Source organism: Spermophilus citellus (genome assembly GCF_964194105.1).
Source record: "Spermophilus citellus genome assembly, chromosome: 8".
Classification (NCBI taxonomy): Eukaryota; Metazoa; Chordata; class Mammalia; order Rodentia; family Sciuridae; genus Spermophilus; species Spermophilus citellus.
In genome coordinates this window covers 155,186,364-155,204,659 of record NC_138189.1, presented here as the reverse complement: position 1 = coordinate 155,204,659, position 18,296 = coordinate 155,186,364, and the positions used below count along the sequence as shown (strand labels likewise).

Below are 18,296 nucleotides of genomic sequence, written 5' to 3'. Positions count from 1 at the left end.
TGAATGAGTTTACTATACATTAGGTCTTCAAGTTTTTTGAGAGAACAGATTATTTTTAGCTTCAAAACACAAGATATATGGGGCTGTGGTTGTGGCTCAGCGGTAGAGTGCTCGCCTAGCATGTGCAAGGCCCTGGGTTCGATCCTCACCACCACATAAAAAATAAATAAGTAAATAAAGGTATTGTGTCAACTACAACTAAAAAATATTTTTTAAAAACCACAAAATATATTTTCGATGTTAAGTAGTGTCTGGTGGAAAGAGAATATACGGTTCTGTTGCTGCAAAGATGATGAAAATTTCTTACCAGTTAGTTAGAGAAGTCTTTAACGGAGGTCGTGGGCTGTGCTGAGGAGCTTCAGGTCTGCCTAGTGGACGGTCCTCTTGGGACAGAGACTGGAAGCGGGTCATGGGGCCGATCTTCCAGAGAATGGGAGTCTGCACCCCATGAGGCCCAGCTCCCTGCACCCACTCAGCAGGTAAACTGCACATGACTTCCTACAGCGCCATGCTGTTATCGGTGACACAGGACGGATGACCGTGACAAGAGCACTTTGCCCATGCAGCTGCTTCCATCTGGAGCACCACTGAGGGGCATCGTACCTAAGAGCTACTTCTCATCCCACTTTCATAGACAAGAAAACTAGGACGTTTCAAACTCCAGTGACATAGGGGTGGGAAGTGGTCCAAGTCGACCACCAGCAAGCACTGCAGAGGCCTCTGGTTCTGCCACAGCTGGCTACCAGCGGCAGAGGCTCGGGACTGGGATGCCTGGCCAGTGGGACTCAGTCAAGCTGGAGCTGGTTCAGATGATGTTTAACAAGGTGCCGTGCAGCAGGGCTTCCAGGAGACCAGGCAGCTCCCCACAGAAGGCCAGAAGACCCCAGGACTCCTGTCTCCTTCCCACCCACCTCTGCCTGTTCTTGCAGGCCAGCTGCTCCGCATGGCAATGCATGCACACTAACAGCAGCTCTGGGCTCACACCCACTGTGCTCATGGTCCAAGAGAAAAGGTGCCTTTCCTAAAGGCTCTGACTTGGAAACCTCTGTGAAGGAGGCCCATTACCAGAGGCAGCTGTGTGCCAGTCCCAGTACCCAGAAGAGGGAGAAATGCCCCCGGGGGTCACAGCTGTGAGTAGCAGGGTGGTCTGTCACTACAGCAGGAAAGACAAAACGGTGTCTGTCCACAGTAGAGATTTTCTTAGTTGAAAGAACTGAAGCATCTGTATGTCCACCAGATACTTCCAAATATATTCAAGAAACAGATTATTTGATGTACCCATGAAAACTACATCATGATTTAATTTTTGAATCCTGTTCTCCTTCCTGCCCAATTTTTCTCACCTCCTGGACAGATCCTGGTCACCCTGTACCTCCACCTGTGGTTTCTGCTATGAGGAGCCAGGGCCAGCATGGAAGGGCACGTGGGGCCCAGGGGTGCTGCAGCTGCCCCAGGGTGCTGCGGGTCACGGCAGCCCTTCAGGTCCTCACTCTGCTCTCTTGGTAACTGGGTATTTTGATTTTACAGAAAAAAATGAAAGACAGTGTTATCAGCAAGCTTCCTTTCAGAAACCTGTGGTAGATATTAATTGACAGGTTGAATAAGGCACCCAGGGCTACACGTGCCCCTGGAATCGATGTCACAGGTGAATGGCATGTCCCACGGCAGCACTGTCAGATGGATGATGACCAGGAGAGGAGGTCCTCCAGGAGCCTCTTCCCAGAGAGAGTGAACAGTGGCCAGGCGGTCACAGGTCATGGCTACGGCCTGGCAGAGCCCAACGGGGTTCCAGGACAAGGAGGCTTTCCTGAGAAGCTGACGTTGAGCAGGGGGCTGTCCCAGGACCGCGTGGCTCAGTCTCAACCTGACGTTTGGGTTGAAAGATCTTTGGCTGAGGAAGGTGCCTTGTCTGCTGTAGGCTGCTTGGCAGCACCCTGACTTCAAGCACAACAACTAAAGATGTTCCCGTAGGAGAGGAGAGGGCCGGCTGAGGGCTACTCAAGGACGCAGGGAGGAGGACACACAGCACTCAGCACACGGTGCTCAGGAAGGGCAGACCCTCAGGCACTGCTGCCTTAAAGCAATTCTGGATTTCATTCCTCACTCAGGTTTCAGGTGGGAGTGACACCACTTTGCTGAGAGAGAAGGGTTTAAAACCACGAGGATCAGGAGGTTCAGATTGGCACATCATGGTCATGTCTGAAGTAGATTGAAAGTACAGGCTTGACAAGAGCAGCCCAGGAGGGAGAGGACATCAGGAAGAGTGAGGTGCCGTGCCCAGGAGGGCAGCTGTGGCCGCGGTGCCCTGGCAGGGGCACCCCAGCATGAAGGCGCCTCGCTTGCCTCTGTTTCCCGGCATCTGCCTCCACACGGCCTCCTCCTCCTCCTCCTTGCCCTGGCCCCTTCACCTCTTCCCCAAGCCTGGCTCTTCCAATCACATCTCTTCCTGGCTGCCTTCAAAGACACCTGCTTCTAATCTGCAAAGCTGGAGCGTCCGCAGAAGTCCTCTGCAGCAACTCTGGCCACACAGAACTCTCAGAGTCAAGAGAACTTCCACCTTTCCCCTCTCCCCACACAGACACATGTGTTAAGCCTCTGTGCCAGGCACTGGGCTGTGCCCTAGGACTGCAAGTTAAAATGAGGCTTGGTCAGGAAATACTCGCTGGCCTCCTCACTAATACATCTGGGAAGAAAGGACTTTGCCTGGTGTCTAATCCCAAGTTGGCCCTTCAGCCACTGCTTCTCCCTGATGTATATCACTCGGCCTCACTCGGCCCCACCCGGCTCAGTCAGGGCTTGCCACACCTTCCACTGTTGCTTGGCTCCTGAAATCACGGGTTACAGCTCTTCAGAATGGAACACTGTGCACCAGTCGTTAGTGGGAGGCTGGGTCTAGCCACAGGGCAACATGCTTCCCAAAGTCTGAGTTGTCATCAATCCAGAGTAGCACTACGAGGCCTGGGGCACATCAGTGCTGGTTCATGAACCCTGCTGGATGGCAGCTGAGCACACTGGAATGTTCTTGGCACTCCAAGGAGGTGGACTCCCTTTCATACCTCTGCTTGCACGGAGTACAAAGATTGCTCTTTATATATGTGGATCCACCCACTCAGGAGTTACTGAATCAACCCCCGGGCATGTCCCTCAAGGACTGACAGTAACTCTGAGAGGTGATACATTTTACATCTACAATGTGATCTTTCTGGGAGCAACTGTGATCTAGTTAGCAGCACAATGTCAATGTCCCATCTTTTCATCTGCTTCAGACTTTACCCTCTATATGCCTAAATTGCAGAGAACTGGTAGAAAGTTTGAAACTATATGATGAAAAAAGTGTATAGTCAGGATTTAGCCAAATTGTTCATCCAGGAAACCTGAAGGTATGCGTCTGTAATCTCAATGAGGAAGGCAGGTTGTGAAAGGCTTTATTACCCACAGTTCATATTATTTCTCAAGAGTAGAAGTGGCGATTGCTGTCAGGCACACATAAAAATGATTCCAGTACAGTGTGACTATTACAATAGAAGTAAGTCCAAAAGGGGTAAAGGAAGGACAAGTTCTGAAAGGACCCATGGAGGAGGTAAGCATTCAACTGAGACTCAAGGAACTGAGAAACCTGTAGGATGGAATGGTTAGTGTGGAGTCCAGGGGGAAGAACGGCAGATGAAGTCGGCAGCCTGGGGCCAGATCATGAAGAGCCCTACCGGTGATGGGTGGTCAGCAAAAGCTCTGGGCAGAGGAGCATCATGATCCTATTTTTTTATGGTAGAAAAACCATGAGGGGAATGTTGGTTGCAGTGAAGAGGGGCTTAACTGTAGGACACAGTGTGACTATTCCAATAATCCAAGGGATGAGTCAGAGGAAATGATAATTGAAAGATGGAAACACTGAGTGGAGATTGGAAAGAGGGGCGGATGTGAGCCACTTGGGGAGACGAGTCAATAACACTTGCTATTAGCATAGAGGGATGAAGATGTAAAGGGCACTGGTGGATTTCTGACTTGGGCATCAGGGTGCCATTATTTGAAACAGGGAATGGACTTTGGGCTGAAGATGCTGGACAGGTGTCATCAGCAAGAAGTCATGGTAAAAATGCCCAGGGCATTCTGGGACACCAAATAAAGATACTGTTGCCTAGAGGGTGTGGCCTGAAATGGACACTGGGAGTCCTGCCTGCACAGGACAAGGGCAGAGGAGGTCCTAGAGGGAGAAGAGTGCCCAAGCAGACCTAAGGGGCACTATAAAGCAGCTTCAGCATGTAGTACTGGGGCTAGGGTCACGTGGAAATGGACGCCACAAGCAGGGGCTATGGAGCAGGAGGACAAGCATTAGGGAAGCAGAGAACGCACGCTTCCAAACGCAGGGGAAGTCCCTCGACAGATGTCACAGCTCCAGGACAGGGCAAGTCACCCGAGGCGGCTGGAAGGACAGCAGAGCAGGTCCTCCCCCCAGGGCTGTAACAGCTCAGGACATGGTAGGTGCTCCCACAGTAGTCTCCTTCGGAGTCCAGCTCAGGGAGGGCCGCCGCGTTCAGGTGGCCTCATCCAACCGTACCCAGTCCCGACACCAGGAACCCGGCGTGGGCGTGCCAGGGCGAGGGGCGGAGCGACTAGGGAGGCGTGGGGAGCTTGGAGGCGGGGCCACGCGGGCGCTGCAGACGTCCGGGACAGGGCGCGGGCGGGGCGACGTGGGTGGGCGGGGCGACGTGGGTAGGCGGGGCGGCGCGGCGGACGCTGGGAACATCACGCGGGCGGGGCGGGGCGGGGCGCCCCTGTGGGCGGGGCGAGCGTGAGGGGCGGGACGCCGAGGGGTGGGGCGAGCCCGGCGGGCGGGGCCGGCGCCGGGACCTGTGGGCGCAGGTGTCGCCTCCGCGGCGGGCGGTGCTTCAGCGCGTGCGCAGGCTCGGCGGGCGGCGCGGGGCGGCTCCGGGAACTCCGCGAACTCCGGGAGGCAGAGCGGCTGGTGCGGTGGGGTGGGCTCCGCGCGGCGGCGGCGGCTCTGCGGGACCGGGGCCAGGCTCCACCTGCGCCGCACCTCCTGGCGGGAGCGCGGCGCTCACGGTAGGTCTCAGGACGCGCCGGAGAGACCCGGGCCGGCGGGACGCGGCTCTGGCCGGGCCCGGCCCGCACCTCGCCCTCCCTCCCGACCGTCCTCCGCTCCCGCGGCCTCCTCGGCCTCCCGCCGGCGGGTCGGGTCCAGCCCGGTCCGGCCGCAGCCTCCTCCCGCCGGCGGCCGGCGGCGCTCACCTGCGTGCGGCTCGCACAGGTGCGGCGGCCTCGCGGGCGTCCGGTTCCGCGGCGGCCAGGGCGGCTCCCTGCGCCGTGGGCGAGGTTCCGCGGCTCGCGGGGGCGGGGGGTGTGGCCCCCGGGGATTTCAGGGCCACTCGGCCGTCGGCGTCGTGCGGTTTAGGAGGTTGAGACTGCGGTCCGTGTGGCCGTCCTTGTAAGAAGCCTGGCTGGTTTCCACTGTTTAAAAGGAGCCACCGTGCTGACAGTTCTGACTGAGGTGAACTTGTGCTTGATTAAACGGGTGCTTGCTTACTCGGGTTTATTTTTTGCCCTTTTCCATTCCACGATGGTGGTGTAGGCTACCCAGAAAATAGAAGGGAAGAATGAGCCACACTTACTCTGCAAGTAACATAGGCTTTATCTGCTGCTGTCAGAACTTCAAGTAGGTTCACTGTAGGTTGGACTTAGAGTCTGAAAAACAAGATTTTTGTGTAATATTTTAGAGGCTTTTGGAATGAGCTGTTTTAAAACAATCTGTCGAGGTTTGTCATTACTGGTCATAAGCTGTGAAGGTGATTTAAAAGTTCATGAGTCACACTAACTGGGAGTTGGGTAGTTCTACAAGTGCAAAAAAGAAGAGACCAGGAACAGGTCTTTCCTTCTCCCTATGTATTTTCTTAAAAAATTGTTTATTTCCCTGAAAGATGCAAAAAATGTTTTTTTAAAAATTCCTCTTTTAATGGTATCACACTTTTCTACCTAGTTTATTCTTTTCCATAAAAGTCATAGTACTCTTAAGATTTCAGCATGTACTGTGACTCAAGATTTTCACATGGTTTGGTTTCAAATGTTACACTGTATGTGTTCAAGAAATACAGTTTTGGTACCCACAGCTTAGAAGTTTGTTTCAGGAAGACACGTTTGCAAAGAACTTTTTAGCTGGGTGCAGTGCTGTACACCTGTAATCCCAGTGGCTTGGTAGGCTGAGGCAGCAGGATCTCAAGTTCAAAGCCAGTCTCAGCAACTTAGCTACTCAGTGAGATCCTGTCTCTAAAGTTAAAAAAAGAAAAAAGAAAAGGCTAAGAATGGGCTCAGTGGTTAAATGCCCCTGGGTTAAATTCCTGGGTACCAAATAACAACAACAAAAACACTTTTTATCTGTTTTAAGAAGCCAAGATCAGAGTCACTTTCCTGCTGGGACTTCTTGGAACCTTCTGAAATAGGGGAAGCATCCCTTTAACTCAGCTTCCCCCAAATATATTTTTCTTTAGAGTAGTGGGTTAAGCTATCCTACAAAGATATTTAGCTACTAAAATACCTACCAGATACTGTGGCTGGACAGCTTTAACTGAAGGTGCTGCTTAATTATAGACTTAGGGAAAGCTGGGCAGCTCCGAGTTGCACCAGGAGCATGCTGCAGCTGGGTTGGCGCTCTGTTTGTGAGCCCTGCTTTCAGGAAGGAAGTTAGATACGATGGATAGACATCATCTTTGAGGAGCAGTATAGATGTTAGTGGTAATACAAATGCAGCATTAATTTACCGTTATTAATTTGGTACTGATAAAGTGATTTTAGAAATGATTTTAGTATATGCACATAATAGGAACAAGAGATGCTTGCAGCTTTTCCACATTTAAAACCTTTAGGGCTACTTAAATGTCCTGACCTTGGCAAGCTGTCACAGGCTCTATTAATAATAGGAATACTAAGATCCTACATACACGGAATGTGTAGGCAAAAAGTATTTGCACTTTTTCCATTTAATTCAAATCATTTATCAGTTTGCCCATGATTACAACTGTGGTCATTGGTCAGAATCAAATTTTGATATATTTGTTTTTATGTGTGACCTGATGAATTGTCCTTTTTTTTTTTTAACCCTATGAATCTTACTTTATGCATTTAGAAACATTGTTCAGAGGAGGCCTTCTTGGACCACACAGTGTCTGTGACAGGAGCAAAGGCTATAAGCTTTGGCCTGAGGTTGAAGAATCTTTGTTCTATATGGAACTTCAGAAAAGTTGCTTCATACTTGTAATTCAGCAGAAAGCAAGGCTTTATTGCAACACAAATCACATTTCTCTATCTTTGCTTTAATGAACAAAATAGTTATCTGGGATGTCATAATATGACATTTATACATTTTGACCTGCAAAGAAAAAAAAAAGGAACTTTTAAGAACATTGTTCCTTTGGAAGTTATTTCTTATCTGCTGTGATTTTCCAGGCTAGCAGTTTATGGAATGAATATCTAGCAACCCACTGTGGTGTGCTAGGCACAGAGGGAGGCACTAGAAATTCAGGTATTAATAGGACAATGGAATTAGTCCTGAGTAACAATCCTTCCTTCTCTAAGTCTCATCTCTGGCTCTTCTCAACCTTCCCAATTACATTGAGCTTTTGAAGGTAAAAGGGTCTTTCCTCTTCAACCCCGGCTGTTGTGGGATTCTGCTGCCCTGTTGCAGAGGGCACGTTACCTCTCCTGCTCGCCTCTGAACTCTGTGTGTCCTTTGTCAGAGATTTACCCCATGTTGCGGCAGAGTGAGGACCGTAAGTACAAGATCTCAAGATAGGTGGACTGTGGCTCCAGGGATGAGAGAGGAGTGCTGCCTGGCCAGGACATGGGGCCGTGGCAAGCAGGGCCAGCACTGTCTTTCTGATGTATCAGCTTCTGACGTTTCAGTCACTGTCTCTTTCTCCCTAGTCCAAGAATCTTGTGAACCTTGATTTGAAATAATAAACAGAATGAAGTGAAGCTTTCCCAGACTTTCATTTTGTAAGTTAGGGTCTTGCATATGTTAAATTTTCTTAAAGTGAGATAGTTCCGTGAACAAAATTGCTTATATCTACTGAGAACTGCTTACACATTTTAATATCAAGAAATTGACACTTTGTTGAATATAGAAATAAAGCTATAGTTAAGTTTGAGATTTAAGGAAATGGAGAAAGATAGAAAAATGAGACAAAATATAATACAGCTCTTTTTTCAAATCTTTGGGTCTACTGTTAAAATCATTATGCATTGAAGATAGCATTATTATGATTAGCTCATGTTTGTTGAGTGCCTCCTGTGTTTTGGGTGCTTGTGGTATTTTACACGTGGTTTGTGAGGTTCATAGTAACGGTGGGTACTTTCTGCGTGGAATATGATCTCGGGTGAGGAAGCTGTGGACGCGTAGTGGTGGAGTGGTTGGGCAGGGTGTTGTGTGGCAGGAAGCCGTGTCAGAGGGAGCCTCAGTTGTGGGGTTGTGAGGTCTGTGTGGGATATGGGTCCAGCTTGTCAGCCCACTGGTATTCTTGCCATCCGATTCTGCTGTGACCACGCCTACACTGGCCTCCTGCACTGTCAGCTAGTGCCCACTCCCACCAGCCTCCCATGCTTGGGTGGGCAGATTGCTTGAGCCCTGAGTCCCTCCTGTGGTGTTGCCACGGAGCAGGTGGCTACACCGCTGCCTCCTTAGTGGAGCCCAAGGCCCAGCTGTTGGGCGACGCTGACGGCCCTGTGCCTGCGCCTGAGTGCCTGCTCATTCTGGCAACTCTGACTTTGAGAAGGTCTGTTGGAGATTTCTCCTTACCTCCTGAGCTTCGTTCAGTAACTGTCTGCAAGTACTTAGCCTGTGCTGTGTGTTGTGCTAGGTGCTGGGATTTGCCTTATGTCCTAAGAGGATTGAGCAGAGAGGCAACAAGAAACGAGATCAGCTAGCTACATAGGAAGGTGCCAAGCCGCAAGAAATGTAAAATGCTGGTGATCGCGAGCATGAGGGGTTGAGCATGGTGACCCCAGTTTTGAATAGCTGTGGGCTGCATGTTGAAGGTGAGCTTTTAGAAGAGCGAGGCTCAGGGAAGACGTATTCCAGTCAGCGGAGTCGCACTGCGAAGGCCCTGGAGGCTTGGGGCTTGCTCATTGTGCTCAGGAGTGACCAGCCTGTGGCTGGAGGGGAGAGTTCCACGTCAGGGAGGTGGGAGAGGCTGGAGGCATAGGTGGCGGGCAGAGGGATAGGGCACCTGCATGTGAATGTCTGAACCCTGAAATACATTGATACCTAATCCCCAGGGCAATGCTCTTAAGAGGTAGGGTTTGGGGGGTGATTAGGCCCAAAGGTGAAGAAGGCTTATGAGCAGGATCAGTGTCCTCAGGAGAGGCTGAGGAGCTGCCCACCTCTGCCCACCGTGGTCTTGCACCTCTGCAGCCTGCAGAAAGGAGGGCAGTGGATTCTGTGGTTCATAGTAGTCCAGGCTGTGGACTCTTGTCATTGTAGCCGGGATAGGCTCAGTCCAAGGTCTTGGGGGGGCTTACTTGTAAGGCTGTTTGGGTTTTTAGTTGGAATGTAAGGATACTGACTGCCAGGTTTTGAGCAGAGGAATGATGTCCTGGTCTAATTTGGAGGCTTTCCTTGGTGGCACCTAAGGGTGGACTCAGATCTTAGGTGAAGTGGAAGCTGAGAGGAAGGTAGGCATCTCTCCTGGCAGAGCAGACAGGACCTGGTAGACTAGGTGCCCACTGGGACTGCAGGGAGTCAGAATCTGGCCTGGGACTCATGAGCACCTGGGAAGATGGAGTTGCCCCAGTGGGTGGAGAGCCAGGAAGAAGGAACCTGTGAATCAGAGCCCAGTGCTGAGCCTCGTGCAGGCAGAGGAGGGGCTTCCTGCCACGGAGCCTGCTCAGCCAGGGGTTCTGGCATGTCCTTGTGGTGGGCTGCAGGCTCCTGCTCCCTGCACACGCACTCCTGCCCCTCTGTTTCCAGCAGAGGTCAGGGAGAGGCAAAAGCAGTGGAAATAAAGGGCAGTTCTTATCCGGCTCACAGAAATAGACCCCAAGGTGGAAGACATGGGACGGTACCTAAAGTTCTCTTGTTTTGTTAGTGGTGTACAGCACTTTTCCTTATTTAATTTTATTTTCTTGCTTTATAAATTCCCTAACATGTTTCTCCACTCCTGAGCTCCTGGAGCAGCCCTGGTTCTGTGTGTCTGACTTACTTTTTCATGCTGTGGCCCCTCAGCTTTGTGAAAACAGAGACGCCTCGGTGACAGGGACTGCACAGCACTTGAGCTTGCCTCAACTCTGCCTGCTCCGTCCACCTGCTCTGGTTACCTGAACTGACACCTGAAATACTTTACCAGCAGGTGTCGGCATAACAGTGGCAGGACTTTTGTGACAGGTTTGTGAGGACACAGAAAAATACAAACCCACAGGATAAAAGCAGTAATAAATTATAGTTTGTCATAATTAAAAACTTTTCATCAAACAAAGAACTCTTGAGAGTCAGGGAGACATTGAGCCTGGGAAATAACAAGCAGGAGATTTGAACCCCCCTTCCCCTGGACAGGTGACCTGAGTGGCACACGCACATGTGTAAACTGCTGGGAACCCAGTCACGGTGTATGTGCGTGTTCTGGTTCATGTGAGTGGTGTTGGAAAGGTGGACAAGGTGGACGGTGCAGCTGCCACTCATGTGCGAAGGTGGGCATTAGGAGAAGGAGATGCTCAGAAGCTTGGGAAAGCACCTTGCAGTTTCTTGGAGCGAAGCATATACGTCAGCTGGCAGCCCAGTAGTCCCACTCCTCGGTGTTGCCCAGGAGAGGGGAAAACACGGACGAAGGACTGGGCCTGAGTGTGCATGGCTGTGTGCAGGTCTGCTGGTAAAGGGATGGATGTGTTGGTATACCCACACAGAAGAGTATTGCTCCGAAATAAAGGAATGGAGAGCCGGTGATTTGTCCAGCAAATCCATGAAACAAGTTGTATCCCAAGTGCTAAAAACCAAACAAAAGATTGTGTGAAGTCATATGTGAGACTCTAGACAAGTTGAAATGGTCGGACAGATTGGTGTCTGCTCGGGTTGGCTGTATTAGTTTTCTGTTACTGTGTAACAGTGACCACAAATTTAGTGGCTTAAAGTAATAACATCATTTCACAGTTTTAGCAGGCCAGGTTGCTGATGGGCTCACCTGGGTTCTCGGCTCTGAGCCCCACAAGACTGAGTGCCTGGAGGGCGGCCTCTGATCTTATGGTCAGGGAAGATGCCTCCAGGTCCAGTCGCATTGCTGGCCTGGAGGTTCCATTGCTGGTGGGCCCCAGGTACGTCTTTGCTCGCTGTCAGCCAGGATCTGCTCTCTGGCCTAAAGGCTGCTCCATTTCTGTCCTGGGCCTCCAAGGAGCAATGGGACATCAAGTCCATTTTGTCCTTGAATGTGATTCATCTGGCTTCCTTTGACATGAGCCAGAGAAAGCTCTCTGCTTCTAAGGACTGTGTGATAAGATCAGGCCCAACTGAATACTCTCCCTATGCCAGGACCATCTGTGCCATACGGCAGTTTACCAAGGGGTTGGTGTCTCCTCTTAACCACAGGTTCCAGGGAATGGGGTGTAGACCTGGGTGGGGTGTGCATCTGAGCATGCTGCTTCATATGAGAGCATCACCTAGGAATTGGTGTCTCATCACAGTGCAGTGGGTGTAGACTGGTGGGGTGTGCACCTGAGCCTGCAGTCTCACATGAGAGCGTTGGTGTCTCATCACAGTGTAGTGGGTGTAGACTGGTGGGGTGTGCACCTGAGCCTGCAGTCTCACGTGAGAGCGTTGGTGTCTCATCACAGTGCAGTGGGTGTAGACTGGTGGGGTGTGCACCTGAGCCTGCAGTCTCACGTGAGAGCGTTGGTGTCTCATCACAGTGCAGTGGGTGTAGACTGGTGGGGTGTGCACCTGAGCCTGCAGTCTCACGTGAGAGCGTTGGTGTCTCATCACAGTGCAGTGGGTGTAGACTGGTGGGGTGTGCACCTGAGCCTGCTGTCTCACGTGAGAGCGTTGGTGTCTCATCACAGTGTAGTGGGGTGTAGATCTGGTGGGGTGTACACCTGAGCCTGCAGTCTCAGGTGAGAGCGTTGGTGTCTCATCACAGTGTAATGGGGTGTAGATCTGGTGGGGTGTGCACCTGAGCCTGCTGTCTCACGTGAGAGCGTTGGTGTCTCATCACAGTGTAGTGGGGTGTAGATCTGGTGGGGTGTGCACCTGAGCCTGCAGTCTCAGGTGAGAGCGTTGGTGTCTCATCACAGTGTAGTGGGGTGTAGATCTGGTAGGGTGTGCACCTGAGCCGGCAGTCTCAGGTGAGAGCGTTGGTGTCTCATCACAGTGTAGTGGGGTGTAGATCTGGTGGGGTGTGCACCTGAGCCTGCTGTCTCACGTGAGAGCGTTGGTGTCTCATCACAGTGTAGTGGGTGTAGATCTGGTGGGGTGTGCACCTGAGCCTGCAGTCTCACATGAGAGCGTTGGTGTCTCATCACAGTGTAGTGGGGTGTAGACTGGTGGGGTGTACACCTGAGCCTGCAGTCTCACGTGAGAGCGTTGGTGTCTCATCACAGTGTAGTGGGTGTAGATCTGGTGGGGTGTGCACCTGAGCCTGCTGTCTCACGTGAGAGCGTTGGTGTCTCATCACAGTGTAGTGGGGTGTAGATCTGGTGGGGTGTACACCTGAGCCTGCAGTCTCAGGTGAGAGCGTTGGTGTCTCATCACAGTGTAGTGGGGTGTAGATCTGGTGGGGTGTGCACCTGAGCCTGCTGTCTCACGTGAGAGCGTTGGTGTCTCATCACAGTGTAGTGGGGTGTAGGCTGGTGGGGTGTGCACCTGAGCCTGCAGTCTCAGGTGAGAGCGTTGGTGTCTCATCACAGTGTAGTGGGGTGTAGATCTGGTGGGGTGTGCACCTGAGCCTGCAGACTCACGTGAGAGCGTTGGTGTCTCATCACAGTGTAGTGGGGTGTAGATCTGGTGGGGTGTGCACCTGAGCCTGCAGACTCACGTGAGAGCGTTGGTGTCTCATCACAGTGTAGTGGGGTGTAGATCTGGTGGGGTGTGCACCTGAGCCTGCAGTCTCAGGTGAGAGCGTTGGTGTCTCATCACAGTGTAGTGGGGTGTAGATCTGGTGGGGTGTGCACCTGAGCCTGCTGTCTCACGTGAGAGCGTTGGTGTCTCATCACAGTGTAGTGGGGTGTAGATCTGGTGGGGTGTACACCTGAGCCTGCTGTCTCACGTGAGAGTATCACTAAGGCGTTGGTGTCTCGTCATGGCATAGTGGGCTATGGACCTGGGTGGGGTGGAGTGCTCTTAGCATGGCCTTTGTGATTATGGACCAGGGAGATTTTCAGGGGCTGAAGCATTGTATGGCTTGGTGTGGGGGTGATGACATCACTGTGTCAAAGCTCATTGAACTAGAGGTGTGATTGTGTGGACTAACTTCTCTCCTATAAAAGCTGGTTAATTTTAAAACCCTAGACATAAAAGTACTGACTGAGAAAAATAGTAAATATACTACCACATAAATAGGGTTGAGAAGAGAGGGCAAGGAGCTAGAGCTCTGGGTGTGAGGAGGCTGGGCCAGCAGCGGGAAGGAGAAGTGGCTGCTGACTGTGCCTGCACCTTCTCTGGGTGTGTTCTCTGTCACGTCCTTACTCTCTGCTCTAGGAGTTGTGCTGGAGGTCCTAAAGCCCATGGTCCTTCTCTAGGTGGAATCTTTCCTGTGTCCTTGCTCTCTGTGCCCAGGTGCTGGGCTGGAGTCCTAAAAACAATGATCTGAGCAGCTTTAGCCCCAGGCTGATCAGACCCAGGAGCATTTGTGCACAGCATGGACTGTAGTGTGTCTGTCCTGCTGGTCTGCTGTGATGTAAAAGAATGCTGAGAAGAGGGCACCGTGTGCCCACCCCAGTGTGGCAGGCATCTGCAAGCCCTCTGTCCCTCCTGGGAACCCTGCATTCCCTCCTTTCCCTGTGATTTGTTAGGTGTTCACATGTCCACGACTTGCAGACCCATTGTCTAGCCTTGGACTTCTTGCCACGATGCTCTTGGTTACCTGAGCGTGTACTGGGCCTCTTCCTGCCTGTTTCATAGAAATAGGTGCATCCTCTCGTGCCCGGGCCCTCTGAGCTGATATAGCCATCATGGCAGAACCTGACCCTGTGCTTCCTATGTGCCTCATCTACTTCTCCCAGTTACTCCTCCTCCTGTACTCATGCAGGACCACGTTGTCTTCCTTCCATGTTCCTTAACCAGCCTTGAGGTCACCACTTTATGACATGTGCAGTGGTCATTTCTGTGCTTCAAACAAACAAAAATGTACCAACACCCAAGAGGTGAGGGCTGTATGTCTTAAGTGACCTTCAAACCCGCAAGAGGTCGCTGGCTCTCCCCACCTTGTGCTGTGGGGTGCAGCTCCTGGCTCCTCCTGTGGACCTCCTCACCTTGTGCTGTGGGGTGCAGCTCCTGGCTCCTCCTGTGGACCTCCTCACCTTGTGCTGTGGGGTGCAGCTCCTGGCTCCTCCTGTGGACCTCCTCACCTTGTGCTGTGGGCTGCAGGCTCGTGGCTCCTCCTGTGGACCTCCTCACCTTGTGCTGTGGGGTGCAGCTCCCGGCTCCTCCTGTGGACCTCCTCACCTTGTGCTGTGGGGTGCAGCTCCCGGCTCCTCCTGTGGACCTCCTCACCTTGTGCTGTGGGCTGCAGCTCCCGGCTCCTCCTGTGGACCTCCTCACCTTGTGCTGTGGGCTGCAGCTCCCGGCTCCTCCTGTGGACCTCCTCACCTTGTGCTGTGGGGTGCAGCTCCTGGCTCCTCCTGTGGACCTCCTCACCTTGTGCTGTGGAGTGCAGCTCCTGGCTCCTCCTGTGGACCTCCTCACCTTGTGCTGTGGGGTGCAGCTCCTGGCTCCTCCTGTGGACCTCCTCACCTTGTGCTGTGGGGTGCAGCTCCTGGCTCCTCCTGTGGACCTCCTCACCTTGTGCTGTGGGGTGCAGCTCCTGGCTCCTCCTGTGGACCTCCTCACCTTGTGCTGTGGGCTGCAGGCTCGTGGCTCCTCCTGTGGACCTCCTCACCTTGTGCTGTGGGCTGCAGCTCCCGGCTCCTCCTGTGGACCTCCTCACCTTGTGCTGTGGGGTGCAGCTCCTGGCTCCTCCTGTGGACCTCCTCACCTTGTGCTGTGGAGTGCAGCTCCTGGCTCCTCCTGTGGACCTCCTCACCTTGTGCTGTGGGCTGCAGCTCCCGGCTCCTCCTGTGGACCTCCTCACCTTGTGCTGTGGGGTGCAGGGTCCTGGCTCCTCCTGTGGACCTCCTCACCTTGTACTGTGGGCTGCAGCTCCCGGCTCCTCCTGTGGACCTCCTCACCTTGTGCTGTGGGGTGCAGCTCCTGGCTCCTCCTGTGGACCTCCTCACCTTGTGCTGTGGGGTGCAGCTCCTGGCTCCTCCTGTGGACCTCCTCACCTTGTGCTGTGGGGTGCAGCTCCTGGCTCCTCCTGTGGACCTCCTTACCTTGTGCTGTGGGCTGCAGCTCCTGGCTCCTCCTGTGGACCTCCTCACCTTGTGCTGTGGGCTGCAGGCTCCTGGCTCCTCCTGTGGACCTCCTCACCTTGTGCTGTTGGGTGCAGCTCCTGGCTCCTCCTGTGGACCTCCTCACCTTGTGCTGTGGGGTGCAGGGTCCTGGCTCCTCCTGTGGACCTCCTCACCTTGTGCTGTGGGCTGCAGCTCCCGGCTCCTCCTGTGGACCTCCTCACCTTGTGCTGTGGGGTGCAGGCTCCTGGCTCCTCCTGTGGACCTCCTTACCTTGTGCTGTGGGGTGCAGGGTCCTGGCTCCTCCTGTGGACCTCCTCACCTTGTGCTGTGGGGTGCAGCTCCTGGCTCCTCCTGTGGACCTCCTCACCTTGTGCTGTGGGGTGCAGCTCCTGGCTCCTCCTGTGGACCTCCTCACCTTCTTCTGTGGGCTGCAGCTCCTGGCTCCTCCTGTGGACCTCCTCACCTTGTGCTGTGGGCTGCAGGCTCCTGGCTCCTCCTGTGGACCTCCTCACCTTGTGCTGTGGGGTGCAGCTCCTGGCTCCTCCTGTGGACCTCCTCACCTTGTGCTGTGGGGTGCAGCTCCTGGCTCCTCCTGTGGACCTCCTCACCTTGTGCTGTGGGCTGCAGGCTCCTGGCTCCTCCTGTGGACCTCCTCACCTTGTGCTGTGGGCTGCAGGCTCCTGGCTCCTCCTGTGGACCTCCTCACCTTGTGCTGTGGGCTGCAGGCTCCTGGCTCCTCCTGTGGACCTCCTCACCTTGTGCTGTGGGCTGCAGGCTCCTGGCTCCTCCTGTGGACCTCCTCACCTTGTGCTGTGGGGTGCAGCTCCTGGCTCCTCCTGTGGACCTCCTCACCTTGTGCTGTGGGCTGCAGCTCCTGGCTCCTCCTGTGGACCTCCTCACCTTGTGCTGTGGGCTGCAGGCTCCTGGCTCCTCCTGTGGACCTCCTCACCTTGTGCTGTGGGGTGCAGCTCCTGGCTCCTCCTGTGGACCTCCTCACCTTGTGCTGTGGGGTGCAGCTCCTGGCTCCTCCTGTGGACCTCCTCACCTTGTGCTGTGGGCTGCAGGCTCCTGGCTCCTCCTGTGGCCCTCCTCACCTTGTGCTGTGGGCTGCAGGCTCCTGGCTCCTCCTGTGGACCTCCTCACCTTGTGCTGTGGGGTGCAGCTCCTGGCTCCTCCTGTGGACCTCCTCACCTTGTGCTGTGGGCTGCAGGCTCGTGGCTCCTCCTGTGGACCTCCTCACCTTGTGCTGTGGGGTGCAGCTCCTGGCTCCTCCTGTGGACCTCCTCACCTTGTGCTGTGGGCTGCAGGCTCGTGGCTCCTCCTGTGGACCTCCTCACCTTGTGCTGTGGGGTGCAGCTCCTGGCTCCTCCTGTGGACCTCCTCACCTTGTGCAGTGGGGTGCAGGGTCCTGGCTCCTCCTGTGGACCTCCTCACCTTGTGCTGTGGGCTGCAGGCTCCTGGCTCCTCCTGTGGACCTCCTCACCTTGTGCTGTGGGCTGCAGGCTCCTGGCTCCTCCTGTGGACCTCCTCACCTTGTGCTGTGGGGTGCAGCTCCTGGCTCCTCCTGTGGACCTCCTCACCTTGTGCTGTGGGCTGCAGCTCCTGGCTCCTCCTGTGGACCTCCTCACCTTGTGCTGTGGGCTGCAGGCTCCTGGCTCCTCCTGTGGACCTCCTCACCTTGTGCAGTGGGGTGCAGGGTCCTGGCTCCTCCTGTGGACCTCCTCACCTTGTGCTGTGGGGTGCAGGCTCCTGGCTCCTGAGGACCTCCCACTTTGTGCCTCGCCGTGTGGCTTCTTCCTATGTGGGTCTCTTCTTTCTGTGAATCCTACTCTGTCCTCCACATGTGCATGAACCTGGTAGGTGTTCCCAAGGTGTGGCCCCCCCCTGCCTCCCGCTGGGGCCTGTGTCCCCACTCTGCCCCTGTGCTGTAAGGCCGCCTGACTCCTCGTGGGCCTGTGTCTTGTTCTCCTTTCTGGAGCTTAGCAGCTGGTGGCTCCGTCCTCCTTTCTCTGTGTGGGACAGCTCGTGTATGTTGCTCCTTCTCCTCCTCCTGCCTCTTTTCTCAGACACTACTCTGTGTGTTTATTAAACGTCTTACAGTCTCCTGTCATGTCTGAATTTCCAAGATCTTTGAATTATTCTTTTCTATGAATCCTGTCTTCCTTTTTATTCAGCACTTATGTTGCTGTATGCAAAAGCGTTATGACTCTCCTGACACCGCCTGGTTGGCCACCTGTGTCTAGTCCACCTTTTGCCATCCTGCCCGTGGTTCACGTCCGGCCTTCTCCTGCCCTGGTCCACGCCTGGGCTCCTTTCGCTTCTGGGCCATGTCCAGGCTCTTCCAGCTCCTTGTCCACGTCCTGGCTCGTCCCTCCTGTGTCCACTTCTGGGCTCCTCCCACACGTGGTCCACATCCTGGCTCCTCCCGCTCTTGTAACTTGCATGTGGCTTCTTCCTATGTGGGTGTCTTCTTTCTGTGAATCCTACTCTGTCCCCCACATGTGCATGAACCTGGCAGGTGTTCCCAAGGTGTGGCCCCATCAACCTGTTGCCAGGTTGGTGTCTTGCCAGAGCCTATGATCATGGAAGCACCTGTTTTACTAATCAGCATGAAAGCAGGTTCCTCTCCCTGTCTCCACATCCTGGCTCTCCCACTCCTGGCCCATGTCCTGGCTCCTCCAGCTCCTTGTCCACATCCTGGCTTGTCCCTCCTGTGGTCCACTTCTGGGCTCCTCCCACCCGTGATCCACATCCTGGCTCCT

General features: G+C 53.9%; 1 protein-coding gene across 4 annotated transcripts in view; it reads left to right on the top strand.

The window, feature by feature from the left end:
* Positions 1-4,806: 4,806 nt before the first annotated feature.
* Positions 4,807-18,296, top strand: part of USP53 (ubiquitin specific peptidase 53) — a 59,798-nt gene continuing 46,308 nt past the window's right edge. For all 4 annotated transcript variants that reach the window (XM_081304311.1, XM_081304310.1, XM_081304309.1 and 1 more), the window contains exon 1: positions 4,807-5,061. The gene's annotated coding sequence lies outside the window, so the exon portion shown is untranslated. The remainder of the gene's footprint in view (positions 5,062-18,296) is intronic.